Below are 22,154 nucleotides of genomic sequence, written 5' to 3' on the forward strand. Positions count from 1 at the left end.
ATTTATTGATTTATGGTAATTTTTTTGAAAGAAAATCAGATTTCATGGAAATTATTGTATTTCTGTTAAATCTATTTTCATTTCGAGAAAGAAAAAGGGCCTCTCCTATTAGCTTAAGATTGGGTTAATCTTAAATATCGTTGCGCCATTGAGTGACCTTCCTTTTACCATATGAAAATATGTTTACTATGTAAGGAATGTCAATGCTGCCAGTCATGAATTCAACTTATCACAGTCTTTTTACCGTTCCGTGTAAAACTTTGATACTGAAACCTTTTTTTCTGCCTCCAGTTAATTTCTTGAGAGTGATCCTCCTTACCAGTGATCTCTGCATTCAAATTAACGAATGCGCTATAATAAATTGGGAGTTGCTGGCAACCTACACTTCTCGCAGCGACCATTGGCGACCAAGATCCATCCAAGGTTGTGTCATAACAACGGTTCCAGAATCAGAGGAAGTCACACAGTCGAGCTTTCCCTTTCTAGGGGTTGTTTGAAGGTGAACATAAAAAACGGTAGGATACTGGAGCCTATATTGTGTATTTTCCTGTTGTTCCAAATTAGCTATCCTGTGAATTTGGTCACTCCAAATCCGCCTGTAATGTAATAGCATTCTCTCGCTCGACCATTAGAAATAAATGTGAGAGAATCCTGAATTTGGAATAATAAATCCAATTGAAGTGGAAGGATGTATAGGCCTAACAAAGCACTGCCATAATTTAGGTATGCTAAGAGACACTTATATTGAAAACTAGATAATGTATTTTATTTAAATGTGATAAATTGTTTACTTCTGAAATTGGTGTAATTTCTTTGAGAATATTTTATTGTAAACCAACTAAAAATCTATTAACATTTTGTGTTTATACCAGTAAATGTTTTTTTTTTATCCTGTTAAGGATCGTTACTTGGTCGGAGTTGGCTTTTTATTTCCCGAGGTCCGGCCTGAATATATACAGTATGTAAACATCGTTTACTTACTGTATAAATTGTTTACTAAACAAGTCAACTTACGAAAGTGGTCGGAAGGGCCCATATTTAGGCTGTTTACTTTGGCGTGCGTGTGTGCACAGATTGCCCTGACCTTGCGTCCAGGCGGGGGAAATATTACCTAGGTATACAATATGATTAAAAATATACTAAATAAGCTGTTAGGTGTGCGCGTGAGTTATTTGTGTCTGTTTTATTCGACATGTATCAGTGCAAACACACACACACACACACACACATATATATATATATATATATATATATATATATATATATATATATATATATATATATATATATATATATATATATGAGGACAGAAAAGTACGGATGCAATGATTGAACCTTTATATAAATATTTCTCTCTATCCCTTTCTTTACTCCCTAGGCGGCCTGTGTATTTATCAGACGGTAACCCCTGAACATCCCTAGCGCTAGATGTGGGATGGACCGAGGGTGGATGGCTGCTGTCGAGGGACAAGGGTTCAGAAGCCCGGTGGGGAACCGACTCAAAAGACCGAGCGAGCAGTACTAACCGCTAGTCACAAAACAGTGGTAGCCGTGAAAACAGCTTGTTCGGGAGAGAGGTGCTGCTGCAGTCCAACATAGGAACAACATGCCAAGTTTAGTGCTCTCCTCCACGTCGGGACAGTGAAGTTCCGTGCTTAGAAAGGATTGCATGCCAGGATCTGTGAAACAACTAGCAACAGAGTCTGATAGGGAATTGGGATAAACAGTTACCTTTATCTGGTTCTCAAGAAGTCGCCAAATATCGCACTTCCTTCTTCTCTCTTAAGGTATGTCAATGTTCAAGAGTTTATTGGGTCTTTTTACATTCGGTGTCTGTAAATGGTTGATAGCTGAAGGAAACGTCGTAACATTCATCTTGTTTTAAATCGTTCTTTGGAACTCATTATCTCCTACGCCTATTAACTTTAGAACTATGGTCTTGATATATTGACCAAGAGTTTATAACATTATCTTAATTTAATCGGGTTCATGAAACTTCACGAAAATAGATCCTAAACTTTATTGTATATCATCCCTTGTTAGTTACGACAGATATGAAAATATCGTCATTTTTATTTCAATCTACTTAATTAAAAAATTGCGCACACACACACACACACACATATATATATATATATATATATATATATATATATATATATATATATATATATATATATATATATATATATATATATGTGCATGGTATGTGTGAGATCTTTTTAGATGTATTCTTTTACATATGCAGTTTACTACAATTAGTATTTGATGTATTTGTGGCTTCTAAAAATTTGAGGTAACATCTTTCCGGAACAACAAAATTCCAGTTGGTTTCACAAAAAGATGAAAACTGCAACTCTACTTTTGTTTCAATATTTGGTGCCAAGCTGTTTTGAGACGCTTTTTTGTTCTTTCACTTTTTACATAGAGCTTAGTATGTAAAATAAAAAAAAAAAAAGAGGAAACAGCTGTTGGCATCAAATATTGAATGAAACAATATAGCTGTAGCTTTCGTCTTTGTGAAACCCATCTGAAGTTTTGTTGATCTGATATACTATTGTGTGTGTGTGTGTCTGTGTATTAGATACACACACATACATATGTATATATATATATATATATAGAGAGAGAGAGAGAGAGAGAGAGAGAGAGAGAGAGAGAGAGAGAGAGAGAGAGAGAGAGAGAGAGAGAGAGATTTAGGATAAGAAAAATTGTGATATTCATGTATTCTCTGATTAAAAAGTGATGATACTAAATGATTTGAGCAACAAAATCCCCAAACTAGGGATGTATAGTATATCAGTAAATTCAAAAGTAGTGTCAAGTTTTGTTTTCAAACTTACCGCTTTGTTATGTACAACACCGACGTGTTTTGTTGTCGATGCTTTGCCATGGGCTTGCAGGTATACCAATAATTTATTACAAATTTTTTATGATTTAGACGTTCGTTAAGAATTTTTACCGTTAATGAGTTACCTAATTTTCATCAACTTAACCCTACCCTTTCGAGGAAAACCAATGTTACATGACTTTTAAGTTTTTTCCATAGTTAGATGTAATTTTTACTGTTGTTGCCTATTATTTATAATATGGACTAGTTTGATTCCCCAGTCATGCAATGAAGTCGATGGAAGAGTATTGTCCTTATTCGTTTTTTTTTTTTTTTTTTTTTTTTTTTTTTGGTGGGGGGGTTGCATAGTTCCTCAATGCCAATGACTTCATTTGGGCATTTCTAGTAATTCACTTGTAGGTAATAGCAGTGTATTAATTGTCATATTTTTTTTTATATTTTATATATTTCTAATCGGTTAATAATTTTGCCGGAAAGGTTGACAAAGAGCATTCATTGTGTGGAAGCAATGGGGACAATTGGTAAAATTTGTTGACGTTTGAGTTCACGCACACTGATCTATTTTGTACATTAGTAACTCGTGAAATAACATCATCTTTGTTGCTATTCTGTAAGGTACAGATAAATGAATATTTCATTCCTTGTTCGGCAGATGATAATTAAATATCCCCACCTCCTTTTAACTCATTCTTCATCTTCCTTCGCTAAATAGAATATAGTATGATTCCACGCCCAATTTGACTTTTATAGAAGAACATGCCATGGGCAGGGTAAAAGATATTCAGGAGTCCTGTTCCTCTCTTTTTGCTCCCGGCTATTGGAGTCCTGTCATCGAGGAACGAGTGGGGACTTTTTGTGAGATGTCTCATCCTCAAGGCCTTTTTCCCTCCACCACTTTTGCACTACTTTCTTCACTGTGTAGAGGTCATATTCTATCATTGCGAATACTTATTCAGAGATATTTCGAATGAAGATTATAGTTTTGAAATCATTTTGTTCTTGTTTCATAGATTTTTTTACGACGGTTTTCAATCATGTTTCGACGCTGTTAGTGTTGTATCCGTTAGATCAATTTGTCTATTCGCCAGAGCAAAAAAACATGATTGTCGAGAACGTTATTTCAGTTTTAGTTTATTGCTTTTTTGTTATCTTCATTTCCGGCCTAGGGCATTGGATTATGTTCAGTTGACATCCCGTCTTAGTGCTGTTTTGTGGACATTGCTTTGAACAATACATAGTATTTGCAAGTTTGAAAAACTGTTTCGAGTTCTGAGGTTACTTTCTATGATGAGTGTGAGTGTTTGAGAGGATTTTTGAAAATAAGGTATAAATGTATTTAGATTAGGAACTTTGGCCAAAAATATATTTCGTTAAATACCCCTGGATTAATACTTTTTGAGGGCAAGATTTACGGAGTTTGGCTGGAAGTTTATCGTTGTTTAGCAGGCCTCTACACACACTCATAGTGTACGCACGCAAATTTTCTTATTTTTTGTGTAAGTGGGTTTTATTTGTAGTGTTAGCATATATTTTATAAGCTCTACTAGTATTAATTTCTATCCAATGCTGACGTTCTTTTGGGTATCTTTTTCTGCTTGTGCTTATTTAAAGAAGAGCCACTGAAACTTGTTCGCTTAAAAAATGCCTCTCCATCTTCAGATGTTGATCAGACTTCGATTCGTATGACTCAGAACGCAAAAAAATGACTATGTTCATGCTCGTGTGAAACTGTATTTGTTTCTCATACTTCTTGTGATAACTTCAGTAGAAAATCTCACAACCGAAATTCAGATGTAATTCAAAGGAAACTCTCAAATACCACGAGAATCATGGTAGGCGATAAACTGGGTCGTGGAAAGGTCATGGAATATTTTAGATGATGCCAAGGTCTATATTATGTGGTGATGCGTTGTCCTTTCAGAGCAATGCGAGTGACTCATGGGTGTCTGTGCAAATGCTGGGAGAGTCTTATGCAATTTTTTATTTGCTTAGTTCCTCTAATTGGGGTTGTGTTTTCACACTTAATTTGGCTCAACTTTTTAACATGGTCTGCCTACTTTTAACTTTTAAAAATAGGGCTTTGTTAGTCAGACGCAGAAAAATATGTCCAAACATACATGTATACTGTATATACACACATGTGTGTTTGTATGTATTATAGATAGCTATATTGTTTTATTTAGATTGCTGGAAGTAAGGAGTTACGATGCTAGCATGTGAATTACATTGATTGTTAATGGTATTTTTCTCTTCGACAAAGATTTTTTTTTTCCAAGGTTTGAATTATGGTTTACTTCATTACATTTATTTCCCTTTCATTCCAAATTCTAAAACTTGGTATTAGACATTCCCTACTGGGACATTGACAGTTTTTTTTCGCCTCTGCTTCGAATCTCTCTCTCTCTCTCTCTCTCTCTCTCTCTCTCTCTCTCTCTCTCTCTCTCTCTCTCTCTCTCTCTCTACTGCGAGGTGACTACATAGTTTACACATTTCCATCTATAGTCGATAGGACCACGAAGTATCTGTCAGGCAGTTATATTTCATCTTTAATTTTGGAAATAACAATTCTGGATACCTCCGCTTTCCAAGTTTATTTATAATTAATAGCATTCAGTCTCCTGATCGTTAAAATAAAAGAAAATTAATCTGTTATTTTCTGATAGATGTCAAATTTGGAATTGTAACACTAAATCAAATCATCTCTTCAACTGCCGACACCGAATTTAGAAGCTTTGGGTGTTGAAGATAGAAAAATTAGCTCATTGGTTCTTAACCAGGGGGCCGTCTATAACTTTAAGGGGGACAGGAGTTTGGCTTGTAAGTTTTTTTTATTGTCTAAAAGATTTTCAGTAGTTTTCAAGTGTGCAAATAAAATTTTTCTTAAGAATTATTACGACGTGCATTTACTGATACCCAGGGAAATATTACCACTCGTCTATATTTTTATTCACACTACACTCATTCAAACCCTGATAATCGAAATTAAGAATGAGTAACTGAGTAATCATTACATGCTACAGAGAATTTTAAGAGAGAATAAAAAGGTAAATAATTAAATATACATGCGCACTATACTTTAAAAAGAAATACATTTATGTCATTTTAAATGGTAACGGTACTGAATTTCTACAAATTTTAAATTTGACGTTTATTTCAATTATTAAAATTTCTTACGCTATTTAAGTATAGGGAATGTACTTTTAAGTATCCAGTAAAATATTAGGGGTCTGGTATAAGAACACCAAAGAAAAGTTTATTACAAAAGGAACTCCACCATCACACCTGTTTACAAAAGTGCGGTATTGAACATCAGTGAAAGTAAGGATCTCTACTCGTCAGGAAGAGGCCCAAGGTTGATCCTTGGAGGGGAACGGCAAGACTTGTCTCCTTAAAAAGCACAAGTTCTTGCTGGCCTGAGCAGTAAACAATTTTTGTGCAAGCTTATGGGCAAGAACATGGGTTTATAGATTGAAGTTTCCAGACAATGCAGTTCTGATTTTGGGGCAATGAAAAAGAAATCCGGGTATAAAGCGACAGTTTGAAAATGTTTGAAAGAGAATGTTAACATGAGCAAGGCTTTAAGGTTACTGTATTAGGAAATTAGGAAACCAGGAAGTTGTAACAGTGACTGGATATAGATGATAGAAGAATGGAGCAGCTAATATTAGGCATTTCAGAGTAGATAATTATAACAGACGATTGGATGATGATGGAAGAGGTGAATCACAGAATACAATAGCTGGAACAAGGAATCCGGTAGGATAGTAAAGAACACTGGAAAGATATTTGGAGTCTCTATGGAAGCCTAAGGTTGGAATGTATAACGTTGGTGTTGAGCTATTTTCACTATATGGATACAAGTGTGGATGATGAACGTGAATGGGATCAAAATGGTTGAAGTCTGTGATATGAATGGCTTTGCAGAGTAGATGATTAAAAAAAAGGGGAAAAAATGGTGAGAATAATGGAGAGACGTAGTAGTGAAAATATGACAGTATATGAAAGGGTTGATCAGTGTTTTGAAATTATTGTTCAGCCTTGTGTGAAGAATTGGTAATAATGAAGTGGGGGGGGGGAGTTTATCATTTTGAGCAGTAGGAAAATAGAAGAGAGGAAGACGTAGAAAGTAAATAGATAGAATACAAATTCTTTAATATGAAAGAAGTACGCACGCGCGCGCGTCTGTGTGTAAGAGTATGCGAATGGTGCAGTATGTGTAGGGGCGTTGATGTGGTTCTGATGATCCTGTGTAAATGCATCAAATGGCTAATCTTGTGGAGGTGTTCTGTATAGGCACCCAATTAAGAAAAATTCATTTATATTACGAAAATAGAATTTCACTCCCCTATATTATAGCCGTTCTCTCAAATATCTGCTAATTCGCAAACTGGATATTTGCTGGTCTAGCAATATTCCTGTTATAATCTGGATTTATTATTTTTTATAATTTAACCACGTGTTCCATAACGCCTCCGGTTCTTATTTGCAATAGACTGACAGACCTTGCTTGACAAGGTTTCCTGCGTACGGTGTATTATTTTACCTGGTGCCCTAAATGTGATGTGGCATGTACGACCTTTTATTTCGAGTAACCCAACTTTTATTTTTGGTATAAGATTCACTTTTATTTCTGTTTTCGTCATAAGGTTTGTAATCTTGCTCTACCTTGATCATTGTTTTAGATGTATCGTTACAAAATATATTTAAGACATGCTAGGAAACATAAACAATATTGATTCAGCAATGTTTTAATGTTACTGTTGTAACATAGCCTTAGACTTTTATGAACGGCGAAATTAAGTATTTTTTATTTTTATATATGCAGCGATGAAGGAGTTGTCAACGTAATAAGGTTAACTTTGAAATTCGTTGTCACAAGTTAGTTTTTAGTGGTGATCGCAGGGTAATCACAAGTGTTTACAATTTTGAAAAACAAAATTGTTTTGTATCACAATATGCACAGTATGATGCATTACTTTAAAAATCTTAATCCTCTTTAGTCCTGGGAAGCTTTATCGAAGCGTTGTATTAATCATCAAAAACATTTTAAATTACAAGATTTAGGCTCTTGAAATTGAAACACGATAGCTTTGAGTATCCTAATTGGGTAAACAAGAATATTTACAACTGAATAAACGCAAGGGTGTTCGTTTACGTCAAGATTGGAAAAGGATGTGGTCTGATGTAGTGTTTATTCTTCTGGGTGGTTCTTGTTGGGAGAATCTGTGAACCTTCCAAATGGTATTGTATGTACACTAGACACACACCATCAGGACTGGGTCCTTTCGTATTTTATGGAATTTCGAAACACCTTTAGAAAGAACCTGTTATTTCAGTTTTTGGCTTCGTTAATGTTACTGAAACATTATTATTACGCTTAGCTTTTTTCACTGCCTGTCCCTTTTTCCTCCCCCCGTAACGCAATAGTAGTGCGTTAAGCTCAAAAACTGAATGACGGGTTCATTCCCCAACCAGAAGAACTTTATGGACACGTTCCCTAAAGGTTCACCATAACCCTGTTGATCTTAGCAGTTAATTAGATGCCTAGCTGTTAGGTGTGTTCTATTTTCCGACAAAATGTATGTAATAAAGAGCGAAGACCACGACTGGAACAAATTGCACAAGGTCCTTAAGCTTTTCTTCTGTCTAATTTATATCTGTACATGGAAGACTTGGACCAGTTACTTTTTGGCATCGTATCCTTCCATAATTGAGACCACACACATTTTGTATATATATATATATATATATATATATATATATATATATATATATATATATATATAAATAAATGTGTGTTTGTGTGTGTATGAGGCCCTTTGCGTTAATAAGCGTAGGAGATGATGATGATGATAATTGCAATTTCACCTTCTGCGTTAACCACCAACTTTAAAATTACTCCAAAAGAATTTTCAGAGCTTTAAAACTAGCTTTACGCACATATAAAGAATTAATGAATGATTGATTGATAATTATCGGGCATCATAACATCAATGGTCATTGATGCCGATTAGTAACTTAGGAAAAAAACAAATAAAAGATAAAAAAATAAGTAAATAAATATATTGTTTACCTAGTTAAATTAATATAATGAAGCCAAATAGTATTGATATGTCAGTTTAAAGTATGTTTGAAATGTGTAAAACATGCATCTCAGATACTTATTTTTAGGGCAAAATATTTGTTGTTGCGAGATACAGAAATGATTGACTTGAATTTGCTTTTCTTAACTTATGAATATCACAGCTTTTCAGCTGTGAAGCGACACCAAAATAAGGAAAAACAACGTGATTTAGGAGAGGGTTGGGACAGTAAGTGTGGTTGCCATAGGAACGTTATTGACCACGTAACATGCAGGAGCGTAAACTTAGGTACCTTCAGTCTACATGCCTATTTAGAAAATACTGCCGAGGTTTAACCATGGTTTGATGACCGTAAGTCCAAACGTGAGATCATTACCTATAAAATATAGCTGTAATACAACAAATATAGAGATGCGTTTTGTCTTTTATTAGACAAAGACATTAGTCTTTCATTTGGCTTGCGGTGGATTAAAAGACAGAATTCTCATGTTACGTGAACTGCTTGTCACTGTCGGTTATTTTTATTCTACTGTTAATACCAGAGGAAGCGTCACATAACAATATTTTTCTCTTTTTTTTATCAATGTAGACAATAGCTTCTAGTACATTGAAACATACAAACTTATTCAGTTGTTGAGTAGTATAGTTTTGCCTGGTGTTGTTTGTTCGATAGTGAATGATATGTGAAAATTCATATGAATAACTCAGAAGGCACAAGAACATCTATTATGTCCGATTTTAGAGCGATTAGAGTTGAAATGAATCATTCATTTGTAAAATAAGAAATGATACGATTCTGCGGTAACCTAAGAGAAAGCTCCTTGTAAGCTGATTCTCTCTCTCTCTCTCTCTCTCTCTCTCTCTCTCTCTCTCTCTCTCTCTCTCTCTCTCTCTCTCTCGGAACGCGATCACACCCACGTAGGCCCTTTCTTCAGACCTAATTGTAAAACCGTTTTTCATAATTCAAGTTATATATTTTTTTTTCTCTTGCCCAAATGGTCGTAGATTCAAAGATTAAGAAATCTTTGACCTAAAAAAAACTACTTTTTGTGTGTTATGATTTGCTCTCTCTCTCTCTCTCTCTCTCTCTCTCTCTCTCTCTCTCTCTCTCTCTCTCTCTCTCTCTCTCTCTCTCTCGTACACCAAATTTAAAATGTCATGTAAACTCAGAGAGAGAGAGAGAGAGAGAGAGAAGTGTTAATAGGATTATCATTCTTTTCCTAACCCTAATTCAGATGCCATTCTAGGCGAAGAAGTGCCGTTAAGAAAGAGGAGTCCTTTGTTGCTGTAGGATGACATACAGTAGATGACATTTAGTCTCGACCGCTCAGATGACAATGACAGAATTTAGCATGTGTTTGTGAAATGTGTTTGTTCCTTTGTGCTTATAAAACATTTGCGTACTACGCAATGAAATATTATCTCTAATTTATTTCGTTTACTCGTCTGATTGGGGATTTTCATCTTTATTTCATATCCAGTCTATAAATAAAAATTTTCCACTATCCCATAATATTTTATATTATTATAAAACACCGCCATGTCATTATATTGTTTTGAAAGCCACGGATGTATATGAGATTTTTACAACTTGATTGGATATAAAGACGCGTCCCGTCTCTTATCGCTTCTGTAAAGTTCTTTCAACCTTAAGTTTTCCATTGGGGTTACTTGAAGAAGCTGCGGCAAGTAGCGTCCATTCTAAATTATGTTCTATTCTGAGACATTTTAAACTTAGTGTTGCATTATTAATTTCAAGGCAAAGTGAAGCTCTTTGAAAATGCAAATAAAGCCTTTTGTTAGTCTGAATTTTCCTTCTGAACGTGAATATCTTGATACAATTTTTTTTTTTTTTTTGGTGAAGGTTAATTTCATTTTATAAATTAGTATTACAGTATGCTTAGTTTTATACTCAAATTATATATGGGAGTATTGAGAGTATTTTATATTGCTATACACTATGACATGATAATTATATCAAAATAAATACGATGTTATGATGTAATAAAAATTGATTGTTATTTTCGGCATTTTAAGCATAAAATCTCATTATCTAAGATATTTTTGTAACGTCTTATTATAAAGTCTCGGTTGTGGTTTTGGCTTCATTACAAGCTAAGTATAAAGGTTAAATCCGAATTTTCTGATCTTCCACGAGATGTAGCATAGTTTGTAATATTTCTGCTTATATTAAAAGTTTAATCTTTTAGGCTGACTCCCAAAAGTTTAGTAACTACCATATCTACTGTATAGATCCTTACTTAAGTCCCTTGAGGAACACGTGCTTTTAAGAGAATGCGCCCATAGTATACTATAGTCTTCCCTTTCATCCGATGTTCAATGCTGAGGCTTGATGCATAACTTGAGAGAGAGAGAGAGAGAGAGAGAGAGAGAGAGAGAGAGAGAGAGAGAGAGAGAGAGAGAGAGAGAGAGAAAGAATGTGTGTGTGTTATCAAAAGCATCTAAATCAGCGGGGAAGTTGAGGCTCAGGTCGTAAAAACACCTTTGGAGAAACATACATTGCTTCTCCTTGACATCAGGATCCAAATGGGTAGAATCCTTTAAAGCTCCAGCTTGGTATTCGTGAGACGAGCTACCATTTTTGGGGATGCGGTGAGCAACATGTGGTTTCGATGACTCTCATTGAGATCTCCCCTTACAGACTGAGGCATATTGTAAACACATTCATGCAGAAATCACTATTGACTGCAGCCCCCAGTGGGGTTGTGATATCATTGCACCTCATGCGGTGCACTGTAGGCATTACTTAATCAGTGTCTTTGGTGTGTTCCTTGGGCCCTTAGCTGCACTTCCTTTATATCCTTCTATTTTACTCCCAAATCCTGCTTCCTATCTTCCATCTTGCTATCCAGTCTCTTTAAATTTTACCTTACACTGTAACTCCAGGGATTTTCCCTGCTGTCCTAGGGTGCTGAATGGCCCCACAGGCCCCGGTACCTGCTTCTGTAGTTCGTATTCATAAATCCAATGTAATCCACTTCAAAAGGGTTCGTAGCGACCTTCAGCCCCTAACTGCACTCGCTTTTTACTCACATACTTAACCTCTTTCCTTATTCCTTTCTTTTCTATCTCGCTCTGTAACCTCTGTTAATTTTTACCTCATAGTAGAAGGGCGTTTTATTCAGCTGGTTGCACACATTGATGCTGAACGGTTTTCCCGGTTCCAGTGGCAGGACACATGACCCAGATTTTACCTCATAGAAATTAATTAACTGGGAACTAATGCCCTCGTCTTGTAAAGTCTGAAATTTTAGTTTACATCTGTGACATACATTTCTTTATTCTTAGAATTTTCATAGCATTAATTGATTTAGAATGATGTCAATTCCATCGAGTATGTCATTATTTTATGCTCGGCGTCAAAAAATCTATTGAGAAAATATTCAACTTTCCATTTCGGAAAATGAATATATTAGAAAATTCTTACGAGTTTTTGGAAACTTGTAATGTTGCAATGTTATCTTCATGTATAATGGTTAGAATATTTTCTCATAAATAAATTTGGCATGAAAAACACGAAGGTTATAAAGAATTCAGTTGTTAGCAAATTAGCCGTATGAAGTACGGATTTTTTCCGTTGCAAAATCTAACGTCTTTGATTCAACAACCAGCGATTAGTTTTTATTTGATTCTTTTGGACATGGGAAGTGTTGCGTGTGTCGTTAGTTCACTACGAGTTACGCTGTGTTAAGTACGTGTTAATGGGAGGGTTTTTCCAGCCTCTCATCAGCTATTCTCTACTTCATAGTGCAACGGCTGGCCTTGGCTGTATCCGTAAATCGTCTTCATATCAGTTAATGGTGTGCTTTGTAATGACGTCACTGTCTGTTTATACTAGACGCCGAGAATCTACGGTACGAAACTTGACTGACGTCATATGTCCCGTATAGAGAGACTTTTACAACACCAGTATCCTGGGAAAACAAACAATGGTGTGAGAGGGAGGTTGATGTCTGTCCACCCGCCTGGCTATTGATATTGAAGTTTTTATTTGAACTTTTCTCAAACAATTTTTTTCAGAGCTACGATCGTTGGTGAATTCAAATCTCCATATACTCCCAAAGCAAGAGTTTAATGTGAGGAGCCTCCTTTGATATAAAAATGGTTTTAGTTTACCGAACTTCAGAAACTCGAGAATGACTCTTGTTCCTGAATTAAATGGATAGCTTCGTCACTAGCTTAGTTGAAAGGTCACTCATGAATGGCAAAGACAAGGGACAGTGACAATGCCCTAGCAAGACGATATCCTAGACTGACCATATTTTTGTGATATATGATTAGCACCCAATCAAGCTAAGATTAAGGAGGCCCTGGGAATTTCAGCGGATGATTCAGCAGATAGACCTACAAGCCCCCCAACCGCCCTCCCATCTTATCCCTAGCTCACAAGGATGGCGGATTGCATACACAGGAAATAATCGAGTTTAAGATGGTCTCTAATCCCTGTTTAGCATATCGCGAGGCTGGAGTATTTCCAATTGGGCCCCACCCTAAAATTTACTAACCACGCTGATGTCAATATGACTAGCTGATACGTTCAAAAAGTTGTCCGTATTATAATGAGTTTTCTCATATAATGCTCTCTCTCTCTCTCTCTCTCTCTCTCTCTCTCTCTCTCTCTCTCTCTCTCTCTCTCTCTCTCAAGTAAACGACTTGCCTTTATATTTCTTATTTAGCACTTCCACATTTTACGCAGACTTTAGTCATATTTTACTAATTATTACCATGTTTATATTTTTTTCTGTATTGATATAAACATTTTGGCTGCAACACAAGATTTATTAGACAAGAATCAATACTTTTCCGGTTTGCTTTAATTTATGAACCGTTTTTACTTAGGACTTGCACCTAACAGCAAGTTACGCCTGACACAAATCGAAATTTATTTTTTTTCTTTTTCATTCTTTAGATTGGTTATGCTGCATATGCAGAAGGTGTAAGTATATTTTATGGCATTATTTTGGAAAGATTAAGATAAAAATCATATTTAACAAGGGGTTTTATATACTTTTGTTTTAGGAGAATCAGTTCATTCAAGATTTTCGAAACTGGTGGCTTGTAGAAGTTAAATCGTAATTGACTGGATTAAACTTATAAGTTTTGAGTCTACAAAGTCAGTAGAAAAAGACAAGCTTAGCTATAGTTTAATTCAAAGGTTTTTCACCCTGCATTTTATTAGCACTCAAAGACACCATCCGAAGTGTACATTTAGCAGAAAGTGAAAAATTAAGTAGCTTTTTAGCGGACTAGAGGTCAGAGATTCAAGGAAGGTTGGATTCAAGGGGATTTCGTGGAAGCCTTGGTAAGCAAGTAGGCCTGTCGAGAGTTAGGGAATATTCTGCTTGCAGAGACGTTTGATTATAAAGTTATAACTTAGTTGGACTTCGTGAAGGGCTACGATGAAACGAATTTCCTATCCTATTAGGATGTGAAAATAAAAACGATCAAATTTCAACGTTTCGGTTTTTTGCAATGGCCATTTGCTGTCCTTAATTGCTCTATACGGTGTTTTTGTTTATGCGTTGCTTTGTGCAACATAATTTGCTTGTTTTATTTATTTAGTCAAACCAACCTTACATGTTGTATGAAACTTTTGGAAACTTGATGATGGTGGTTTGTTTGTGATTATGGTTTTTGGTGTCTTTCAATCAAGTTTATCATGGATTTTGAGAATACAGTTCACCTAAATCTATATGATAAGATATTCCGTCTGTGGCTGTTTATAATATGGATGATTCACGGAATATGTAGATATGTAGTTCCGGAGGAATATATAAATTGCATAGATGTTCTCGAATGTGCACATGATGAAATAGATCCACAAGATAAGCATATTGCATAGCATGTTCACGGAATTGCTATTATTGTAGAGGAGATCCACTGGTGTGTACTTTATTTCATAGAAAATCCACCCGAATATGTTTTGGAGGTAGTGACATATATGAGTTTGCTTTTGACGTTGAAGAAACTCTGCACTGAGGCTGAATTGGGTCTCCTTGAAGTGCTTGACATGGAATGATAATAAAACTGAAATGTAAAGCACGATCCAGTTAACTATGTTAAGTAAAACATGGGAAAACTAAAGGAGAATGTTGACCGTAATTGTTTTGTTAGTTTTTTTTTTTTTTTTCAAATCCTGTTATGTTTAAGCGTGCACTATGCACAGATTAAGAAAATGAAACACAATCCCCCCTCTCTCTCTCTCTCTCTCTCTCTCTCTCTCTCTCTCTCTCTCTCTCTCTCTCTCTCTCTCTCTCTCTCTCTCTCTCTCTCTCTGTAATTTTATGATAACTGAATTTTATTAATTTGAAAGTGATGGTAATCAGACAAAGACTGCGTGTACACAAATTGTAACCATGTTTTAGACATCTTGTTTGATTTGTCCACATTGTCCACGCTCATGATATGTAAATGTAGTCATTGTTTTCTGGAATCTTTCATATTCTGACTGATTTGAAGAAACACTAAATTGCAGACGTATTTTTATTTATTTTTGCAATAATTTGTTACTTTTTTATAATTTATGCTATGTTTGTTTTTGCAGGGATATCACTTGTGTCTTGAATGAATAATTAATCATTCCAACATGGTAGCTGTCATTTTAATGAGAGGAATAGTCGCTGGCAGCTGTTTTGTTCGCTTTGGAATGGTGAAGAGTGTGGTAGACAGGCACAACGTACATTTTTAGAATAGAATTTGCATATTAGGAATGCATGATCAAATTTCGTGCGCTTTTAACTAAGAATTTCTGAAAACACCACAATATTAGATCATGAACAAGTTAAACACTCCTATTGTATAAAAAAAACCTGTTTTCAAGATCGCATGTTTGCAGAGTAACTTGTTTGTAACCGGTTTTCAGATGGATAATGCTAGTGGGTGAGATATATGAATGATCGTCATATTTACTCTCTCTCTCTCTCTCTCTCTCTCTCTCTCTCTCTCTCTCTCTCTCTCTCTCTCTCTCGGACCAGTGACTTCTGTTTTGTTGTCTGCCTAAAAAGTGGTTATTCCTCGCAGATAGTCGTAATCGAGATTTGCAGTTATAGTAGCAAGGACTTATCACTAATTTAGAATACCATTTATGGAATGTCAGGTTAGGTTTCATATTATTTCCCTGTGCATTGTTTGTGAATGACACAAACATAATATGGATAAAGTGTTGCAGCGCTATTTTTTCCCCTGTGCTAGTTGCTGTGCGTAATTGATGCAAGTGAGTTCATTAGTTGCGAAGATGTTTAATACCTATTACATATTACGCGACCCGATTTATGGATTTGTGGGTTTTATTTCATATTTTTGAGCGGGCAGCATCTCTTAATTTTAAAAGATCTGACCAATATCAATTTACATGGCGGATGGGACACGAAGAGGTTGAATGACTGTTGATGTTCAACACAATAGAATTAGGACTATGTTTTGAGTACATGATGTGAAGAATGGATTTCAAACAACCTTTCAGACCAACCCCGTCTTTCACCTTGAATCAATATTCCTCAACCTTTTCTTACCAGTGGCACACTTAAGATTCTCATAATAGTATCACGGTACACTTGGCAATCTTTAGATATGTATACATTTAGATATTATCAGATGGCACCACAGACTTTAAAATAACACATATATCAATTCAACTTGTTTCAGTGTTTCTATTCAATCAATTGCACAATTTATTAGTGTGAGGCCAGACGCTTTTTTTTTTTTTTTTTTTTTTTTTTTTTTTTTTCTACTACAATATTTGGTCGAATTTGGGGTAAGCAGACCATTTCTTCTTCAGTGGTCGTAGTCTTTCTGACATCTTTATTCAGATGCTATTTGAGGTTGAGAAGCCTATTTCGCAAGAGAATTGTAACAAAAGTGACTAGAGGGCCACTGTATAGAGGATGCCTTTTTCACGCTCGGTAGTCTTACTTGCTCTTAACCTTTCTGTGTACAGTACTTGTACTTTTTCTTCTAAATCTAATGGATTTGCCTTGGGTCGTATTCCACATGTCCACCAAATTTCGTTGAAATTGATTCTGTTGTGGTTGTGTACTATACACAAGTAAATTATAAACGTAACAAAATATTTACTGTTTACTTAACATTGAGATTTTTGTGCTTGATGTACTTGCTTAGATTCATTATTCGGTCATACCCAACAGGATTACGAAGTTTGATCAAGATCGGTACAGTAGTTTTTGTGTAAAGTTGCCCACAAACAAACAAATAAACGACGACAGGGTGATTACATACCCTTCACAAAATCTCTGATTTTGACTAAGGCAATAAAGGCTTTTAGCCAGCGTGTCATATTCCTCTTTTACGGAAATCCAAAATAAATAGTGATCATTTCTTCTTTATACAACATTAGTACAATATTAGAAGAAACATTGATGGAGGAATTTTGAATCCAATTATACTTTTCTATGCGTAGGGATAGAAAGGATGGTTAGCATATACATCAAGCGTTATCGGATTTCACAAGAAGATAGTCACAGAATTCTCCACTTTTTCGGTAAAAGAGTGCTATTATTTCCTTGTGTAATTTGTAAACACACAATAAACCTTGGCCTTTCGACAGTTGCCGAACTTTGATTTGCATGAGTAATGTAATATGCTGGGAGTCTATTTTTTGGCATAGGTGGCTTCAAAGAAACTACATTTTATATAGCCTAACAGACTAAGTTATTACCTGTTGTAACGCTGGTTTTAAATCTTCTTGCGATATTTTTGAAGCGAGAACTTATCTATGTAAAAAGCAATTATTACGAATAAGATTTTTTTTTCTTTTTTTTTTTTTGTGAGGGATGCAAATGTCTACTTAGGATTTCCAAGTAGAATTAAGTTCTTGAAGGTAGTCTGTCATCATATAAAAAGTATCTCTATTAGTGTTGGTTGACATTCCTTTGCAACACAAACGCAGTGTGATTATTTCACGGCCACCAATAAAAATAACAGATGCAAGCAGTGGATTAATGTTCCTGATATCAGAGGAATGATCAACGGTTATTGCAAAAATGTAATATTATGCAGCAGAACTAAAAAAGCCTTATATCTCTGCAGCCTGCAATAAACCCATTGTGTATCCACGCGTTCTTTGTGTGCATAACAACGGTAGTCTGCGGATGATAAATTCTAGGTTCAGACTTGCTGTCCTCCATCCCAGGGCCAACTTAACTCATCATGTAAAGTCCCGAAAAAAATAATTTTCTCTTCCCTTCTTTTACAATCTATAGTGACCCATTCTGTTATTCTCAATGTCCATCTGTTGTATGTCATTGTCATTATATGTCTTGCCCATGTCCATTTCTTTTTCTTACATGTTGTTAGAATATAATCTACGTTAGTTTGCTCTCAATTCCCTGTTGTTCTTTATCTGTTATTCCCATCATTATTTTTTCCATAGCTTTGGATTTTAACTAGCTTATGGTTAAGGCTTTAGTAAGGCTACAAGTTTCTGGTGTATAAATTAATACTGGTAGGTCCATCAAATTAAATACTTTTCTTTTAAGAGAAAGTGGTATTTTACTTTTCACAATCTCACTTTTTTCACCAAATGCTCTCCATCCCATGCTTATCCTTATTTAAATTTCAGTATTGTGTCCTGAGGAGATACTTAGTGTCTGTACTTAGTACGTATATTCATTAACAATCTCTAGAGGGTCGTCCATAACTCTTATTTGTTGTACGTCTGTATTTTTATTGAATGTTATCATAGTTTTATTCATATTCAATTTTAGTTCTACATTTCTGCAATCTCCATTAGAATCTTCTATCATCTTTTATAATCCCTCCCATACACACACACACATACACACACACACACACACGCACGCACGTACAAACATATATATATATATATATATATATATATATATATATATGTGTGTGTGTGTGTGTGTGTGTGATAAATTTTGCACATTTAAACGTGTTTTTCATATTCAAATAAGCCATATATTTTAATACCTTAATATCTGGATTCTCTTACCGACCTCAGGATCAGAGTCCCAAGGTGAAACCACTCAAAGACAAAAGCTTCTGACCGGCCAGGGAATCGTACCCCGGTCCAAGAAGCTGGCATGATAGTGACGATACCATTTAGCCACAAAGAAAGATAAAAAGTCAATGATAATTCTTCTGTACTTATATCTGTCGAATTCAGGTTTCTTTGTATTCAGAATTGAAATGAACCCATCTTCACCATCGTAGCTAATTGGTATGTTTGTTTTTGGCATTCGATTAATGATAAATTTTGCACATTTAGACGTGTTTTTCATATTCAAATAAGCCATATGTTATAATACCTTAATGTCTTGATTCTCCTATCGACCTCAGGATCAGAGTCTCAAGGCAAAACCACTCAAAGACAATAGCTTCTGGCTGGCCAGGGAATCGAACCCAGGTCCACGAAGCTGGGATGAGTGTTTCGCCTTGGGATTCTGATCCTGAGGTCGGTAAGAGAATCCAGACATTAAGGTATTAAAGCATATGGCTTATTTGAATATGAAAAACACGTCTAAATGTGCAAAATTTATCATTAATCGAATGCCAAAAACAAACATACCAATTAGCTACGATGGTGAAGATGGGTTGATTTCAATTCTAAATACAAAGAAAACCTGAATTCGACAGATATAAGTACAGAAGAATTATCATTGACTTTCGATCTTTCTATGTGGCTAAATGGTATCCTCATTGTCACGCCAGCATCCTGGACCAGAGTTCGATTTCCTGGCCAGCCAGAAGCTATTGTCTGTGAGTGGTTTCGCCTTGGGACATAAAAAAAAATATATATATATATATATATATGTGTGTGTGTGTGTCTGTTTGTGTGTATTCATGGTATGTGTGCACAGTATGTATATTGGTGAATTCCAATAGCTTTCTGAGGATGTAAAGGCCTATGAATTAAGACTGGCCTATAACTAAGCTATATACTTTATTTCAATTATTACAAAACTGAGCGGAATTGGAACCTTCATTGAACTATAAGAATATTTAGCGACGTTCCTTTCAAATCCTTTATTAGTAATCATAACTATGGTCCTCCTTTAGCCTTCCGACATTTTCATGGGGATCATAATTATTTATATGCACATGTCTTAAGATCGTGTTGGAATGCGAAGGCTAAAAGTGTGCCTAGAAACCTAACTCTATACATGCCTGAGCGAGGCTCTGTATATATTATACACCATTATACCGTTTCGTATGGATTGTGATAAAAATAAAACAGTAAAGGTGTAAAAGGATTGGATTTCAGCTCTTACAAAATAAAAAGCAAGAGATCGAGGGACTTGAAGAACATCAGCAAGGAAAGTAAATAGTGTATATAAAGTGATTTGTTATTCCCATAGTTTGAAATTCTAGATTTGATTCTTGATTACAAATTTACTTTTGAGAAACACATTCGGAAAGTCTCTTCTTCCATTGCACAAAAAATATCGGTTCTGAAGAAATGTTAGTTCTTTCATTCTACCTTCTTTCGAGTATTGTTATCATGTCTGGAATTACATCTATCTTGTTCTTATCTATTTCGTTCTCGTGATGTTTACTCATTGGTATGCCTACCAATATCAGATGACCTTACTCGCTAAAATTGTTCTTAAGATATTTTAATTATTTGTCCATGACCTAAGGCTACAATTTTTATTTGCGTTGGTGATATGAGCCTTGTCATTACTCTTGTTTTTTTTTCTTTTCATTTTTTTTTTTTTTTTTTTTTTTTTTTTTTTTTTTTTTTTTTTTTTTGCTAAAAACATGTATATACAAGAGCTATCAGGGATTTTTAATCTATTTAATCTATAACCAATAGTCCTGCCTTTTCTTTTGTGTAACAAATACAATTATAGACAACTTCGTTTTCAAAAGTGAATTTAATTTGACTGTTTAGTTCAGTTCATGTAAGTACCGACCCAAATCCGCTTTCTGTCTCGCCCTTATAAATGACCAACTTGTCGTTTCAAAGTCTCACCTATGTTATTTCAAAATACATTATTTGATTTTACGAACTTTACATTTCATCTCCTTCATACTAAGGGCAATTTGTAAGCATATCTTTGAGATATGTCGTTATCCCGTTTCAGAAAATTTGCTCTTGAATATTTCTTAGACATAGCTAGCAGGTATAGCAGATTCTTTTGATATTAAAAATGTGATAGTTTCTCGCATTTCCCTTGATGACTGTCTTTAGTTACTGAATCTAATTTCAGTTAGACTTGAGGGAAAGCCATGTAAGTCTTTAGAGTACCTGGTCTGGTCGAAGTACTTTTAAATTACTACAGATTGAATTGCGTATATTGTGGGATTGTTGTTTATTTCCTACGGTATTCTTTTTTGTAATTATGTCCCTTTATAGAGTCTTGTTTATAGCTGATTCTCACATCATGGTAAGAAATTTGAGGTATCCACAATACGTTTTTCAGACTCTTATCTGCATAGAATTTAGAACGCGCAGAAAACCTCTTTACGCACAAATATGAACGGTTTCGTTTCGATGCATTGTTAATTTTAACTTGAAACTTGAGGTTGGAGGGATATTCTGCTTTTAGAGAGAACCGTCAACGAATACCAGTAGGATAGCGTCCTACCACAACCCACTCCATCACTTTTTATGTTCCAAGTCATTTGTGCCAAAGTGAGAGGAACTAATTTAATTAGTCGCTTCTCTGGTTCCTCGGCCCTTAGCTAGGTAAGGACATTTCTTATAAGACTTTTCACAGTGGTTCCCTATTCAACACATTTAAATACCAGAGGATTTTATTATTACACCATTTGAGAAAGTGAAGTGATTCCATTTAGATGAGCTTTAATAAAACCTTTCACGCATACATAGTGATTGTCATGAAGCTGCTGGGATAAAATCCTGTTGCTTGATCTTGAACTCATTGCTAATGCACAAGGCGCCAGTGTGTGGGAGACGCGGTGTGATGATATGTCGGGAAGGACTGACAGAATATGCATTGACAAGGAATCGTATGCGTGCTACTCGGCTTTTATGAAAAGAACCATTGGCACCCCATCCTAACCTCGTTTTCAAGACTCGTATGTAATTCGTCTTGAAGCTGACTTGTGGTTATTTAATTCGGAAGGAAGAGTTAATTGAATGGTGTGCACGTTCACTGGATGATTATGGCTATAAAGGGATAGTTTCATTTTTATCAAATATAGTCCCGTAGGTGTTATTTTATTCAAGTTTCGTAGAAGTTATGAACTGTCAT

The 22,154-nt window shown here is 35.2% G+C and overlaps 1 protein-coding gene across 2 annotated transcripts in view; it reads left to right on the plus strand.

Annotated features, from left to right (window-relative positions):
- Positions 1-362: 362 nt before the first annotated feature.
- The window catches only part of LOC137655187 (probable G-protein coupled receptor Mth-like 3), a 176,077-nt gene continuing 154,285 nt past the window's right edge, over positions 363-22,154 (plus strand). Inside the window, exons 1-2 of one of the 2 annotated variants that reach the window (XM_068389073.1) lie at positions 363-515; positions 1,379-1,787. The gene's annotated coding sequence lies outside the window, so the exon portion shown is untranslated. The remainder of the gene's footprint in view (positions 516-1,378; positions 1,788-22,154) is intronic. The other variant, XM_068389080.1, reaches the window with a different exon arrangement.

This window comes from Palaemon carinicauda, chromosome 1 (assembly GCF_036898095.1).
Source record: "Palaemon carinicauda isolate YSFRI2023 chromosome 1, ASM3689809v2, whole genome shotgun sequence".
NCBI lineage: Eukaryota > Metazoa > Arthropoda > Malacostraca > Decapoda > Palaemonidae > Palaemon > Palaemon carinicauda.